The sequence below is a fragment of the Pleurodeles waltl genome, chromosome 5 (genome assembly GCF_031143425.1).
Source record: "Pleurodeles waltl isolate 20211129_DDA chromosome 5, aPleWal1.hap1.20221129, whole genome shotgun sequence".
In the NCBI taxonomy this organism is placed as follows: Eukaryota; Metazoa; Chordata; class Amphibia; order Caudata; family Salamandridae; genus Pleurodeles; species Pleurodeles waltl.
Window position 1 is genome coordinate 1802459139 of NC_090444.1, and position 15931 is coordinate 1802475069.

At 48.0% G+C, this 15931-nt stretch overlaps 1 protein-coding gene across 2 annotated transcripts in view; it reads left to right on the forward strand.

Moving 5' to 3' along the window:
• Positions 1-15931, forward strand: part of DLK2 (delta like non-canonical Notch ligand 2) — a 151623-nt gene that overhangs the window by 105360 nt on the left and 30332 nt on the right. The window lies entirely within an intron of this gene.

Here is a 15931-nt window from a genome sequence, read left to right on the forward strand (position 1 = left end):
GGTTCCCATTATCTAATCGCGTCATCCTATAGATGTGTATTGCTGTCACCCTACAGGAGCTATTAGCAATCCTCTGAGTACTGGGAGCTAGTAGTAACTCAGTGTGGCCCCAGCAGCAATTTTAGATCAAGTATTTATCTTACGTGCTGGTTAAACCTTCTCTCCTGGTTGTGCATCTTGGACAGCAGCAAAAATCAGACAACGAGACGACTGCTTGTTAACAGCTTGACTTATCTTACTCCAGCAAACATCAGTCAACTCTTAGAATCGATTACCATGGTTGCTAATAAGCTTTCATCACACACTTAATAGTCAGGCGGGTGAGGTCTGAAAACCTACATCAGCCCAGGTGTCATCGGTGCACGTCTGACACTTAAGATTTGTTGAGTACTTAGTGCATTTTATAATAACCAGCATCAATTGATAAGTACTACTGGGATGTGAGCACTTGAATTTGAAGTTAACCTGCTAATACAATGCTGTAAGTCTTTGTACTTGTATGGTAAATATTAGTGTCTCAACCCAAAGCAAGTCTGGCTAAAACCTCTGTATTATATAGTTACAGCTAGGCCTTTGCATCATCTCGGAGATGTGAGAGGTTTCATCCGATATGGTACCGTGAGCACGTAATCTCCCCTTACTGATAGTAGCTCAGATACTTCTTAAGACCATGCTGTTTAGACCAGGAAAGTGACTAAAGCTTACAAGGTGTGTTCTAAGGATGTGTCATAAAAGTGCACTATTGTGCTAAATGTGCCGCATGATCACACAGTTGTGTAATGGAAATCTCTCCAAGATGAAGTAGTTTACACCTGATATGACTTAGTCAGGCCATTTGTCTTAAGATTGCACAAAACTGTACTGAAATCTGTCTTAGGAGCTCTTGGATTTGTCCTCAGTTCCATCTTAAGATCACATGGTTTAGTCCTGGAAAGTCGTTTAAGATTTTAGAGGGTGATCTGAATTCTGTCTCTAGACACATCATTTGTTCTGAACATGTATTCTAAAATCATATGATGTGATACTACAGTATCTTTGCTAAGGACACAGTTTTCTTCAGGAATCCATCTTTGAAGCACATAGCTCTGTTCTTGGGATCCTTCATTAAAGCACCTGATTTGGTTTTCGGGTTTATTTTACGATTAAGTGGTTTAGTAGTGGAATTTGCCTTATAAAATACGTTGTAAGTGGTTTGGTAGTGGAATTTGCCTCATAAAAGCCTTTGTAAGTGGCTTGGTAGTGAAATCTGCCTTATAAAAGAATTGGACTAAAGTGATGATCTTTCAACAGATCTGAGGATCAAAATGTACCTAAGACAACCCCTAACAATGTTTTGATATTACACAGCTGAGTTGCATGATATGTCTGAAAACCACGTGGTGTGATTCAAGGTTGCTTTTTAAGTGCATATAATTTGGTCTAAGGATATGTCTTACCATCGTATGATTTAGTATACCGATCTGACCGAAGATTACACGGTTGTTTGCTCTGACAAGGTGATGAAGGTGACATTGCAGTTTAGTACTGGGTTGTGTCTTAAAGTCACATGGTTTTGTCCTGAAATCAGTAATAAGGTTAAATGAATTTTTATTGGGATATGTCTTAAAATCACCTGATTTTGTCCTAAGCAGTCTTAAGTGACTTATTACTGGGATCTGTTTTAGGATCATGTGGTTTGGACTGGTAAGAGATGGTAAGTGTTGATCCTGTGATGTCGTATGATCACACTGTGTGGTGTTGACCTGCCTGAGATGTTAGATGGAGAGTGTTTTAGATGTTAGGTGGAAATTACTTTACTGAATTACACGGAGCTGCCTGCGTTAGCATTTTGATTGGGAGCGTATAACACTGCACACAGCGTAGGTGGTTTTACGAGTACGAGGGCCCAAGAGCTTGGCCGATCACTAAAGATTTTAAATTGTAATTTCCGTGTTCACAACAACATTTCTCTGCTCACTAAGAAGACAGTTGTTTGCACTTGTTCAATCTTCCCGTCAGGTGGATTTTCCGGTGCTGTATTGCGTAATCTAGGTGGGGAACATCACCAGCGTTTGTAACAGGTCCATGCCCAGCCTGTTAGCGATGCATCTGAATTAAAACCCCTAAACTGAGCAAAAACCTTGATGACATGTGTTGAGAGGTGTGTTGGTCTAGGACAGTTTGGAAAGTGTATGAGTCTTTTCACAACTGTTCCCCAAAGGTTGTTTTTGACCTGTGTTTGGGTTGTGAAATGGTCCAGTTACTGATTTTCACTTTGTGTACAGCTTCAATCAGGTATTTAGTAACATGCCAAAGATCCATTATTTAAAGAGTCTTAAAGTCACTTTGGGGGTTATTACAACTTTGGAGGAGGTGTTAATCCGTCCCAAATGTGACGGAAATACCACCAGCCGTATTACGAGTTCCATAGGATATAATGGACTCGTAATACAGCTGGTGGTATATCCGTCACTTTACCGTCACTTTTGGGACGGATTAACACCTCCTCCAAAGTTGTAATAACCTTAGTCTGGGACTAGAGTAGGGTTGAATCAGCAGCAGCGGTGGGACCTCCGCTATGGCGGAGGAGCATCACCCCCGCCAGCAGCAACCGCTGCAAATCCTTTAACAACAAAAGGATAATAAACTAAGTTTATTATCCTTTTGTCGTTAAAGGGGCGGGGCATTGGGGATGACGAGCACTGAGGAGAGTGCACTGTGCACTCCCCTCAGTGCGCATGTGTGTTTGTCTGGCCATCTCGGGCTGGCCAAAACACACGAGCAGTAGACTTTCTCCAGCCTGGCACTGTGTTGCTGGGCTGGAGAGAGCATGCACAGGCTCCTAGTCTGCCTTGGAGCGCCCTGGCTGGGCGCTCCCAGCCAATCCTAACGCTGCTCTGAGCAGCATCAGGATTGGCCGCAGGGCAGGCCGGGAGCCTGTGCCTGCAGCCAGAAGAGTGGCGCGGAGGTAAGCTTTTATTTTATTTATTGTTTAAAATGTTATTCATATTCCACCCCGCGCGCCGCCCCGCCCTCTTTAACCTCCGCGAGCTGTGACTGAATTTATTGATCTGCTTTTAGGGGTGCCATTTTTTCATTTTTACCAACAGGGCAGAGAAGGGAATGGACAGTGGTTTGAGTCCTATATTTAGTATTTACCAGCCCAGTATTGCGTGGAATTGCTGATGTTTTCAAATTTGCTTGAGAAGAAATTATCTTGACAGTTAAACCGAGGACAGTGTTTTTATGAGCACTTTGTTCTCAGAATCTGTTCTAAGATCTGACAGGTCACTCCTGTGCTCTGTTGAAAGTGCAGTAGTATTTCATTTTGGATGACATCATTTGTTTTGAAATGTCTCCAAGATCCCAGTTGAGTACATTAATCGTCTTGCATTACATAGTTTATCAACAGTTTGTTAAGGTCATGTGGCCCTGGGGTTTGTCTCAGGTCACATGGTTTGTTGATACAGTAGGTGTGAATTAGAGAATAGATTTGAATTGAAGCAACATTCTGAAATTAGGCTAAAAAGAAATAAGCCTGCCTCACAGTCGGCGTACACACACGTCCTGTTTAACTCTGGCTTTCAGCCTCTTTGCAATCCCTGCAAGTTGTTTCAGATAAGGAAACAATGAGGCTTGTGATCTGTTTCCTTGATCAGAGATCAGACATATTCGGCTGATCTATCATTTTACCGTGACTGGCACCTAAAGTTGCCCGGTGTCTGTCTTGTTGTGAAGGGTTTCATGCTTTAAGCTGACATTGCTTCTGCAGCCCAAGGTCACACAGTTTGTTCCTGGTGGGTGATCCCAATGCCACATCGTGTGTTACTGATGCAAAAGAAGATTTATTTTCTCATTTTTATTTTACCACTGTATTGGAGGCACTTTAGATAGCCCAAGGCTACAGAAATATGTGCAGGCAGAAAGATGTGCAAACGAATCTGGATGGAAATGTCATAGAGAGAAAATGTCCTTTCTACTATTTATAACCCCGCCCTCCCAGTTCTCTGTATCAAAGGGTAAAATGGCTCTTTTTCGCATAGCTGGTCACTCTACAATTGTAGAAATTCATAAGTGTCCCACATGTAACTAGATTTGACAGCATTAAGGAATCCTGAATTCCTTCCCCGCATCTGAAGGGTCTATGGACAAATCTTAATTTGAAGTTTTTCCCTACTTGTGCAATTAATTTTTTTTAAATTTACACATACACACTATTGCTTGCCCGGAAAACTTACCAGTAGGGCGGCTGAAATTATGTGACACTGGAGGGCCAGTTTATGCTGCAGAGTTGACTAAATGATGCAGCAAGAAAAGGCAAAATATGCGGAGTCATGCAGCACATTTTGCCATAGTATTACTTCATTATTTGGTATTTTTCACACATATGAACAGTGTCTGGGCAAAGGCTTCCCACCAGATAGGCCCAGTGTCATACCCAAATACAGTGAAAAGCAGCTGAAAGGTGACCAGTCAACTATTGCAAAGAGCCTTCCACTCTGCGTCAACATGTGTCGCCGCATTTTTAGTAACATTTGATCCATTTGAGTTAAAAACATTTTTTGTTAAAATCTGTAAATTATGCAACAGATGATGGATTATGTGGCAAATTCATAATTCAGCTAGGCATCCTGAATGTGCACCCGAGCTAGGGAAGATAGCTGGGTCGCCATATCTTCGTACATGTGGTGCTGTCCTGCGCGCTCCCTCTCACGCGACACAGCGCAGCAAACCGCCGTTACTGGCGTCATCGACAGCCACATGGCGTACTATTGGAGGGTCTCAAGCCAAATGGTTTGTTAATGGGTATGGAATCCATCGCTTTGCTAGGATGTGACATCATGGTTTACTACTGCAAGAAAATGGGGGCTGGTTTGATTTGCTTGGGTCCTAAAGGATATGGCTTGGAACTGATGTGTTGGGAAAGCTTGATGCTGTGTGGTGGTTAGATGTGTGTTCAGGAGGTTTGCTGCTGATAGCACTACAAATCATGCAGTGTGGCACAGGGTAGAGGGAGGGCTGGTTTGGTTGTAGTAATGCATGAAATAATGTGCCAGGAGAAAGAATCAGTGTTTTTTCCTGGGGTCATAAATCATGTTCTTTATTACTATTTTAAGAGAACTTTGAAATTCGCATTCTGGTTGTGTCTGTAAATGCATTTATTAAAATATGTCAATCACACAACAAGCATTTGCACTGCAATGGGTCTCACATTTGCTCGAGTTAGAGTTATTAGCTTTGTAAACTCCTGACCAGACTTTTCTTGCCACATAAATTGGAAATGAACAGTAAAACAGTTTCACATAAGCAGCCGAATCAAAGCGCCACGCCCGCCATGAGCATCAGCCATAATGAGAGACACAAAAGGAAAAAGAAGTTTGTGCGCAGTCAAACTTATCGGCAAAAGTGCAATTAGCCATGTAACAGGGGCGATGGCCAAGGGGGTAACAAAACCTCCCCAAGGAGGGACAAACGTAAACCACTTACCAATGTCATCAAAGGATTTTTGAAGGGCAAGCCCATGAACGAGTGGTAGTGATGGGCGTGCGGTGGGCGTTCTTAAAAGTCCAGATACATACCAACACGTCAGAAAAGCAGGGCATGCGCGCTGCTATGCTCAACCTAAAAAATGGAGACGGGGTCCCCCAGCATCAGTCAAGAAGTAAGCAGAACTTTTTGAGGAGAAGAGAGTATAATCAGTTCCAGTAGCTTCTAGAGTCAGTCACATGTTCATAAGTTTCACTATTCCAATGAGCAGGTGCAGGGATAAGCTCATGGAAGCTTCAGAACCAAGGGCAGACAGCCTTCAACAGCTTCACAAACGCTCGCGGGCTCTACAAGTGCTGCAGTTTTCAGATTTCAGATGCTAAGAGGACCTTCTTGCCTCAGCTATAAGATGGGAAATTTCAGTTAACAGGTTTTTGTACTGTCAAGAAAACCTGGCTGTTACAGGTTACATTTATTTAGCATCTGGTAGAATAACTCACGTTTATCCTGCAGTCTTTTTTTGTTACTAAATGGTGTCTGATCTCGTTGTTGGCTGTTGTCCTTCGTTTTTCCCATGACTCTTCAGTCATTTGGTTTGCTGCAGGTGCCTGCTGAGTTCTCAGTCTGTTCTTGGGCCTGAGGTTAGAGTTTCTTTGCTGCTGGCATTTGAATTCAGGGGTTTGCTGCTAAGGTCTGCAGTGATATATTGTTTGCGAGATCTCTAAGAATGGGTTCCTGGTTCGAATCTACAAACTAAGTTTGTTTTTGGAACCGAGGTCATGATTTTGTTGTTGGCATCTGGTCTGTGATCTGTTTGCTGACATCTATTGTCACAGAGTTTATTGCTGGGGGAAAACTCATATGGTTTGTTGCTTGTATCGCAGGACATGTGTTTTCCTGCTGGGCTACATGGTCACAGTACTTGTAGCTGGGAGCTGAGTCATGCAGTTTGTTGGATGTGCAGTGAGGGGGTTTATCGGATCTGTGATCATGAGGTCCATTATTTGTTTAATTCTATTCAGTTGACAGGGTTTGTTACTGTGATCTGGATTTTTTACTAGGTTCTGATTTGTGTGATTTCTTTCTTGAACCCATAGTCACCTGGGCTGCTGCTGGCATCTAAGGCCACTGGAGTTGTTTTTTTGGATCTGTTGTCACAGAGTTTGTTGCTACGATTTGAGTTGTATGATATATCTCTCGAATTTTTGGTCACTAGTGTGTTTCCGGGATCTGAGGTTTTTCGTGGTATCAAGCTCTTGAGGTTTGTTTCCTGCACTCAAAGTGATGGGGATTAGCTCCTGTACCCAGAGTCAGAGGGTTTGTCATCTGTATCCGAGATGATGGGAATTATTTCTTGTACCCAAAGTCAGAGAGTTTGTCGCCTGTATCCAAAGAGATGGGGATAAACTCTTGTACACAGAGTAAGAGGGTTTGTTGTTTGGACCCAAGGTGATGGGTATTATTTCTTGTACCCAGAGTCAGAGGGTTTGTCGCTTGTATCTGAGGTGAAGTGGGTTGGGGTGAGTGTCTGAAAAGTTTCAGGACTCCGTCCATCATCCTTTTGTGTTGCTAAAGTCACCCTAAGTGGCCAGGGTATGCCCAGATGTAGGCCCTTTGCTCACTGTGACACTGGATTCAAGCTAGCCTGGCTGATGAGGGGTGATACAGCAAAACCGGTCCCAGGGTGCTTGTTTCTGGTCCAGGAAGGACCGGGCTGGCAGTGCGGGGTGGACTCTTCCTATGGGGAGCTGGGTCAAGACTGATTTGCTTGCTGCGGGGTCCAAACTGGGGTGGCATGGTGAGCAAAAGAACAGTGGATTAAACCAATCATCTCCGTCCATCATCCTTTTATGTTGCTCCGAGATGAAGGGGATCATTTCTTTTACCCAAAGTCAGAGGGTTTGTCTCGTGTATCCGAGGTGATGGGGATTATTTCATGTACCCAGAGGGTTTGTTGCCTGTATCCGAGGTGACGGGGATTATTTCATGTACCCAGAGGGTTTGTTGCCTGTATCCAAGGTGATGGGGATTAGCTCTTGTATCCAGAGTAAGAGGGTTTGTTGTCTGTATCTGAGGTGATGGGGATTATTTCTTGCACCCAGAGTCGGAGAGTTTGTTGCCTGTAGCCGAGGTGATGGGGATTAGTTCTTGTATGCAGAGTAAGGGGGTTTGTCCCCTGTATCCAAAGTGAAGGGGATCATTTCTTGCACCCAGAGTCGGAGGGTTTGTTGCCTGTAGCCAAGGTGATGGGGATTAGTTCTTGTACACAGAATAAGAGAGTTTGTCCCCTACATCCGAAGTGAAGGGGATCTTTTCTTGTACCCAGAGTCAGAGGGTTTTCGCCTGTTTCTGAGGTGATGGGGATTAGCTCTTGTACTCAGAGTCGGAGGGTTTGTCACCTGTTCCTAAACCGATGGAGATTATTTCTTGTACCCAGAGGGTTTGTTGCCTGTATCTCAGGCTACAGGGGTTGTTGCTTGGATCAGGGGAGACAGTTTTCTTGAGGGTTGGTCACCGGGTCCCCTACAGTGATTGCTTTTTGCTATGGTTCTTATTAATGTTTGTTACAGGCATGTGAGGCAATAGAGTGCTCAGGCATTTTGGCAGGTCCTGTAATTCATCAGCCATTCAGAGGAGGAGTTGCCCCAACTTTCCTCAGGCTAGCCACTGTCGCACCCTTGCATTGTTACTCCGCCCTAGATGACACATTAGCCTGTAACCAATAAAACACTTAACAGGGTGAATTGAAAGGTAAGCTCCGCCTTCACTGCTCGCCATCGCCACCTAGTGACAGTAAAGTGAATGAAGGGACAGCATGATTGTTTAGTGGGAATGAAACACTGTCTTAGGCCCTGGGACCCTAGCTGCGAATGACAGTATCCACCATGGCGCTGCAACCGGTGTTACAAAGGGAACTTCCTGTGACGTTGCGTTGCAGCTCCAGCATTGGACACACATGTGCAATTTTTTTATTTCTTCAACCTGTGAAGAACACGAATAGAGGCTGGGCCACCTGAATATCGAAGATGGAATATCACGATACAGGACTATTGAGGACAAAATATCGAAACCAATGTATCGAAAGGAAAGAGCCTCTATATAAACTTCCCTTTCGATATTTTGGTCTTGATATTCCTGTATCACAGTAGTCATATCCTCAATATTCAGTAGTACAGTCGGAATAGATGGCTTGCTTGTTTCTTTGCGTATCTAGGAGTCGCCCTAGGCAGGCCCTGGCTCTCTAAGAGCACTGTTTCTACAAATCATCATCAATGTCACTGCCATTTAAAACAGGATCGTGAGAATGATGGAGGCAAACTCATCTCAACACGGTGATCGCTCGGTCTCCCATCCCAACCACAGAAGGTGAAGTGGTCTCTTGAATGTCTGGGATGTCCCCTCCTGGGGCATTGCTGAAGAAGACCCCGCGGCTGCTCTAAGTCAGTCTGTCTGCTTGCCTCGCGTTCTCAGGTGGCGGTGTTTGCATTTTGTGGCTCCTGTCTTGCACAGGAGATGAGTGAATGTCCATGATGCTACCTGGTTCCAAGAGCAGTCACAAAGCATTGGTACGTCTCTGTGAAGTCGCAACGAGAGTGAACACTATGGTTTCTCTAGGTAATTTGTGTTCATCTACGTTGCTGGCATCTGAGCCTGCAGGGTTTGTTGTGGGGTCTGAGGCTGCAGGGTGTCTGAGGCTGCAGGGTTTGTTGTGGGGTCTGAGGCTGCAGGGTTTGTTGTGGGGTGTCTGAGGCTGCAGGGTTTGTTGTGGGGTCTGAGGCTGCAGGGTTTGTTGTGGGGTCTTAGGCTGCAGGGTTTGTCGTGTGGTGTCTGAGGCTGCAGGGTTTGTTGTGGGGTCTGAGGCTGCAGGGTTTGTTGTGGGGTCTGAGGCTGCAGGGTTTGTTGTGGGGTCTGAGGCTGCAGGGCCTGCGGGTGGTTTGCTTTCAGCTCAGGGGCAGAGGGATGACACCAGAGTGAACAGGATGCATGTGATTTATTTACAGAGAAGGATGCCCAGGGTTTTATTGTGGTGCCAGTCATAAAGCACTGGAGCAGGATACGTGGGGCTGCATCACACTGTCAGTGCGAAGGTAACAGAGAAATATGTACATGTTGTATTACGGCTGTGAACAGATTGTACCAGAGCGGAATGTATGTGGGTTTATTCGCAGCCATATCTTCTTCGCCCGCAGGCAAACCCGCAGACTGGGACGCACAAATAAATAAAATATGAAAATGACGCAGTGGGGCGGACCGTCCCGCTGCTCCATTCCAAGATGGCCACCTTTCGCTTGTTTACCGGATAGCTGGGTTAATGTGCGCACGTGCATACACACATGCGTGATAAAATAAACTACACTATTGCTGCCTGCCTACATTCAGGGAGTGAGCATGGTGCCATCTATTACATGCCAACATTGGCTGGCTCAGGCAAATCATAAAGGCAGTCAGCGGATTGAGGGCCTCGTTTACAAAGCCAGCTTGCTTCAACGCGCTGCTTCATTTTGAAAGTGCAGGGATGCATCGAATTTACAGAAATACGACGCATCTTTGTACTTTCCTCAGCGGTGGTTCACAAACTGCTGCCCAGAGCTGATGCAGGCACCCTTGCACCATGGTGCAAGGGTGCCTTTGTTGCAGGGCTGATTGTTTATGTGCAGTAAGCGACCCCTTCCTGCAATAAACAATAATTAATGGTGTTTTCCTCTTCAGGGAGAAATAATGTTATTTCTCCTGTTGTGCCAACTTAACGTTACCCCTGAGGTGGCATAGTTATCTGATTCATTCCCAGCCTTGTAAATCTCAGAATGCATCAGATTCTGTCAGGTTCCGTGGGTGTCCATGAACAACCACAGCAACACCCATGGAATGCCCTTCTCACGCAGGGTTATGCATGAAAGTGGGCCATATTTACAAGGCCATGAAAAGCCACGCAAGGTGACTTTGTGTAGAATTGTATATATGTGCCACACCCTGCGCCATCGAAGCATAACAAAAATGATGCTCCAGGGGGGCAGTGTGCCGCTAGGACCTAATAAATGAGGCCCTAAGTGTCCCAGCGCAGAGCTGGACAGTAATCTGGGTGAGTGTTTGGTTAAGGGCCTGGCAGGGTCATCAAATATGGGTAGATTTACCCTTTCTCTACCCACTTACAAAACTAGTGAGAAAAATAATCATGTTTCCAAATACTTTCTGGAGCAATAGCCCTAAAGTTAACTAAATATTCTTAGACAAAAACTCCTATAGATTTCTCTTGGGATGGACGGCTGCTCACTCCGTGCAGGGCTATGGCAGTGCTATATATCTGCTCACTCCATGCAGGGCTGTGGCAGTGAGCTACGTCTGCGGCATCTGCTCACTCCGTGCAGGGCTGTGGCAGTGCTATATATCTGCTCACTCCATACAGGGCTGTGGCAGTGAGCTACGTCTGCGGCATCTGCTCACTCCGTGCAGGGCTGTGGCAGTGCTATATATCTGCTCACTCCATACAGGGCTGTGACAGTGAGCTACGTCTGCGGCATCTGCTCACTCCGTGCAGGGCTGTAGCAGTGCTATATATCTGCTCACTCCATAAAGGGCTGTGGCAGTGAGCTACGTCTGCAGCATCTGCTCACTCCGTGCAGGGCTGTGCTATACATTTGCTCACTCCGTGCAGGGTTGTGGCAGCGCGCTATGCTTGTTCACTCCCTGCAGGGCTGTGGCAGCGTGCTAAGTTTGCTCACTTTGTGCAGGGCTGTGACAGCGCGCTACATTTGCTCGCTCCATGCAGGGCTGTGGAAGTGTGCTATGATTGCTTACTCTGTTCAGGGCTGTGGAAGTGTGCTATGTTTGCTCACTCCATGCAGGGCTGTGGCAGTGCACTACATTTGCTCACTAAGTGCAGGGCTGTGGAAGTGTTCTTTGATTGCTTACTCTGTTCAGGGCTGTGGCAGTGCGCTCCATCTGCTCACTCGTTGCAGGACTGCAGCAGAGAGCTACATCTGCTCACTCTGTGCAGGGCTGTGGGAGTGTGCTATGTTTGCACACTCTGTGCAGGGCTGTGGCATCGCACTGCCTTTGCTCACTCCATGCAGGGCTGTGGCAGAGCGCTACATTTGCTAACTCTGTGCAGGGCTGTGGCAGCACACTACATTTACTCACTCTGTACAGGGCTTTGGCAGCGCGCTACGTTTTCTCACTCCATGCTGTGGCAGTGTGCTATGTTTGCTCACTCGGTGCAGGGCTGTGGCAGCACTCTACATTTGCTCACTCCATGCAGGGCTGTGACAGCGCGCTGCCTTTGCTCACTCCATGCAGGGCTGTGGCAGTGTGCTATGTTTGCACACTCTGTGCAGGGCTGTGGCAGCGCGCTATGTTTGCTCACTCCATGCAGGGCTGTGGCAGCGCGCTGCCTTTGCTCACTCCATGCAGGGCTGTGGCAGAGCGCTACATTTGCTAACTCTGTGCAGGGCTGTGGCAGCACACTACTTTTACTCACTCTGTACAGGGCTTTGGCAGCGCGCTACGTTTGCTCACTCCATGCAGGGCTGTGGCAGTGTGCTATGTTTGCTCACTCGGTGCAGGGCTGTGGCAGCACTCTACATTTGCTCACTCCATGCAGGGCTGTGACAGCGCGCTGCCTTTGCTCACTCCATGCAGGGCTGTGGCAGCGCGCTACATTTGCTCACTCCATGCATGGCGGGGCAGCGCGCTATGTTTGCTCACTCCATGCAGGGCTGTGACAGCGCGCTGCCTTTGCTCACTCTGTGCAAGGCTGTGGCAGAGCACTACATTTGCTAACTCTGTGCAGGGCTGTGGCAGCACACTACTTTTACTCACTCCATGCAGGGCTGTGGCAGCACTCTACATTTGCTCACTCCATGCAGGGCTGTGACAGCGCGCTGCCTTTGCTCACTCCATGCAGGGCTGTGGCAGAGCGCTACATTTGCTCGCTCCATGCAGGGCTGTGGCAGAGCGCTACATTTGCTCGCTCCATGCAGGGCTGTGGAAGTGTGCTATGATTACTTACTCCGTTCAGGGCTGTGGAAGTGTGCTATGCTTGCTCACTCCATGCAGGGCTGTGACAGAGTGCTACATTTGCTCACTCCATGCAGGGCTGTGGCAGTGCACTACATTTGCTCACTCCATGCAGAGCTGTGGCAGTGCACTACATTTGCTCACTAAGTGCAGCTAAGGAAGTGTGCTATGGTTGCTTACTCCTTTCAGTGCTGTGGCAGTGCGCTCCATCTGCTCACTCTTTGCAGGGCTGCGGCAGAGAGCTACATCTGCTCACTCCGTGCAGGGCTGTGGCAGTGCGCTACGTTTGCTCACTCCATACAGGGCTGTGGCAGTGTGTTATGTTTGCTCACTCCATGCAGGGCTGTGGCAGTGCACTACATTTGCTCACTAAGTGCAGCTAAGGAAGTGTGCTATGGTTGCTTACTCCTTTCAGGGCTGTGGCAGTGCGCTCCATCTGCTCACTCTTTGCAGGGCTGCGGCAGAGAGCTACATCTGCTCACTCCGTGCAGGGCTGTGGCAGTGCGCTACGTTTGCTCACTCCATACAGGGCTGTGGCAGTGTGTTATGTTTGCACACTCTGTGCAGGGCTGTGGCATCGCACTGCCTTTGCTCACTCCATGCAGGGCTGTGGCAGAGCGCTACATTTGCTAACTCTGTGCAGGGCTGTGGCAGCACACTACTTTTACTCACTCTGTATAGGGCTTTGGCAGCGTGCTACGTTTGCTCACTCCATGCAGGGCTGTGGCATCACTCTACATTTGCTCGCTCTATGCAAGGCACTTGCAGCACACTATGTTTGCTCACTCTGTGCAGGACTATGGCAGCGTGCTACATCTGCTCTGTCTGTGCTGTGGCAGCGCACTACGTTTGCTCACTCTGTGCAGGGCCGTGGCAGCGTGCTACATCTGCTCTGTCTGTGCTGTGGCAGCACACTATGTTTGCTCACTCTGTGCAGGACTATGGCAGCGTGCTACATCTGCTCTGTCTGTGCTGTGGCAGCGCACTACGTTTGCTCACTCTGTGCAGGGCCGTGGCAGCTTGCTACTCTTCTTTACTCAGTGCACGGCTGCAGCAGTGTGCTATGCTTGCTTAAACCCTTCAGGCTTGTGGCAGCATTCTATGTTTGCTCACTCCATGCAGGGCTGTGGCAGCACGCTGCATTTGCTTACTCCATGCAGTGTTTTGGCAGTGCACTATGTTTGCTCATTGAATGCAGGACTGTGGAAGTGCGCTATGGTTGCTCACTTCATACAGGGCTATGGCAGTGCGCTACATCTGTTCAGTCCGTGCAGGGCTGTGACATTGCGCTACGCTTGCTCACTTCGTGCAGGACTGTGGCAGCGTGCTACATTTGCCCACTCCATGCAGGGTTATGGCAGCGCGCTACGTTTGCTCACTCAATGTAGGGCTGTGACAGTGCGCTACATTTGCTCACTTCAAGCAGGGCTGTGGCAGTGCATTCTATTTGCTCACTCCGTGCAGGGCCGTGGCAGTGCGCTACGTTTGCTCACTCTCTGCTGGGCTGTAGCTGCGCATTATGTTTGCTCACTCCATGCTGGGCTGTGGCAGCACGCTATGTTTGCTCACTCCATGCAGGGCTGTGGCAGCGCGCTATGTTTGCTCACTCCATGCAGGGCTGTGGCAGCACGCTACATTTGCTCACTTTGTGCAGGGCTGTAGCAGTGTGTTATGTTTGCTCACGCTGGGCTGTGGCAGCACGCTATGTTTGCTCACTCCATGCAGGGCTGTGGCAGCACGCTACATTTGCTCACTTTGTGCAGGGCTGTAGCAGTGTGTTATGTTTGCTCACTCAGTGCAAGGCTGTAGCTGTGCGTTATGTTTGCTCACTCCGTGCAGGGCTGTGGCAGTGCGCTACGTTTGCTTACTTGTGGCAGTGCGCTACGTTTGCTCACTTCGTACAGGGCTGTGGCAGTGCGCTATATTTGCTCACTTCGTGCAGGGCTGTGGCAGCACGCTACATATGCTCACTTTGTGCAGGACTGTGACAGCGTGCTACATTTGCTCACTCCATGCAGGGTTGTGGCAGTGCGCTACGTTTGCTCACTCAATGCAGGGCTGTGGCTGCACGTTCTATTTGCTCACTCCGTGCAGGGCCGTGGCAGTGTGCTACGTTTGCTCGCTTCGTGTAGGACTGTGGCAGTGCTCTGGGTTTGCTCACTCGGTGTGGGCTGTGGCTGCACATTATGTTTGCTCACTCCATGCAGGGCTGTGGCAGCACGCTATGTTTGCTCACTCCATGCAGGGCTGTTGTAGTGCGCTGCGTTTGCTCACTTTGTGCAGGGCTGTGGCAGTGTATTATGTTTGCTCAATTGGTGCAAAGCTGTGGCTGCGCGTTATGTTCGCTCACTCCGTGCAGGGCTGTGGCTGGGCGTTATGTTTGCTCGCTCCGTGCTGTGGCAGTGCGCTACGTTTGCTTACTTCGTGCAGGGCTATGGCAGCGCGCTACATTTGCTCACTCTGTGCAGGGCTGTGGCAGCGTGCTACGTTTGCTCACTCCGTGCAGGGCTGTGGCAGCGCGCTACGTTTGCTCACTCCGTGCAGGGCTGTGGCCACGCGTTATGTTTGCTCTCTCCATGCAGACATCTTGGGTAGTTTAGTGCTGATGAGATGGTCTGAGAGGGGAATATTTCTGATTTTACTACAGTGCCAGTAAGAAAGAACAGGATACCTGCAGATTTAAAAGAAAATGATGTTTGTGATTTTATCACAGTGCCAATTCGAATGAGCCAGGAAAAGATGCTTGTGAGTTTTACTAAGGAAGAGACTATTTGTGGGTTCATCAGAGTACCATTTAGGAACCAGGGGGAGATGCCTGCGAGTTTCACACAGAAGAGGATGTTTGTGGTTCTGTTGCAGCGCCCATGAGGAAAGGATGTGTGTGAGCTTCACTGCAGAGGAGACTGTGCTGGTGAGAAGCTACCATCACACAATGCTTGGGGTTTAGGGCAATGCCTGGTAGATGGTATCAGAGAAGCACACTGTGGTTCCACTGCCATCCCTGAGGGCGATGCCTGCAGTTTTACTGTAGTGCCAGCGAGGTTCCAAAGTAAGATGCCAACAGAAGTCCTTCTTGTCTCCATGGCCTGGGCCCTCATGTTTGTATCGCTTCCATTATTTGGTCTATTCTACCGTACGATGCCTCTTTCCAGGTGGCCAACCCATGCCAGGCGGGCATTGCTCATCGAGCCAGCCTTCGGATGTAAGGCACTTTACGACTCTGGTTTGTTAGCCTTGGCAGCCCTTGTATGGTGCACCTCGTTGGACTTCAGGCTCTGCAAGGGTTTGGGTGAGCCAATGCTTCCTCCTCCTCCTTCCTAATTCATGTCACAAAATTTGCTGAATGAAACCTTTAGAATGGACAGCTCGTTGTATGTTAGAATATCATTAGTCAGAGTCAGTGCTTAATTTGTGCTTGTTGTTTCCGGTGCTGAGCACCAGCACTTATTTT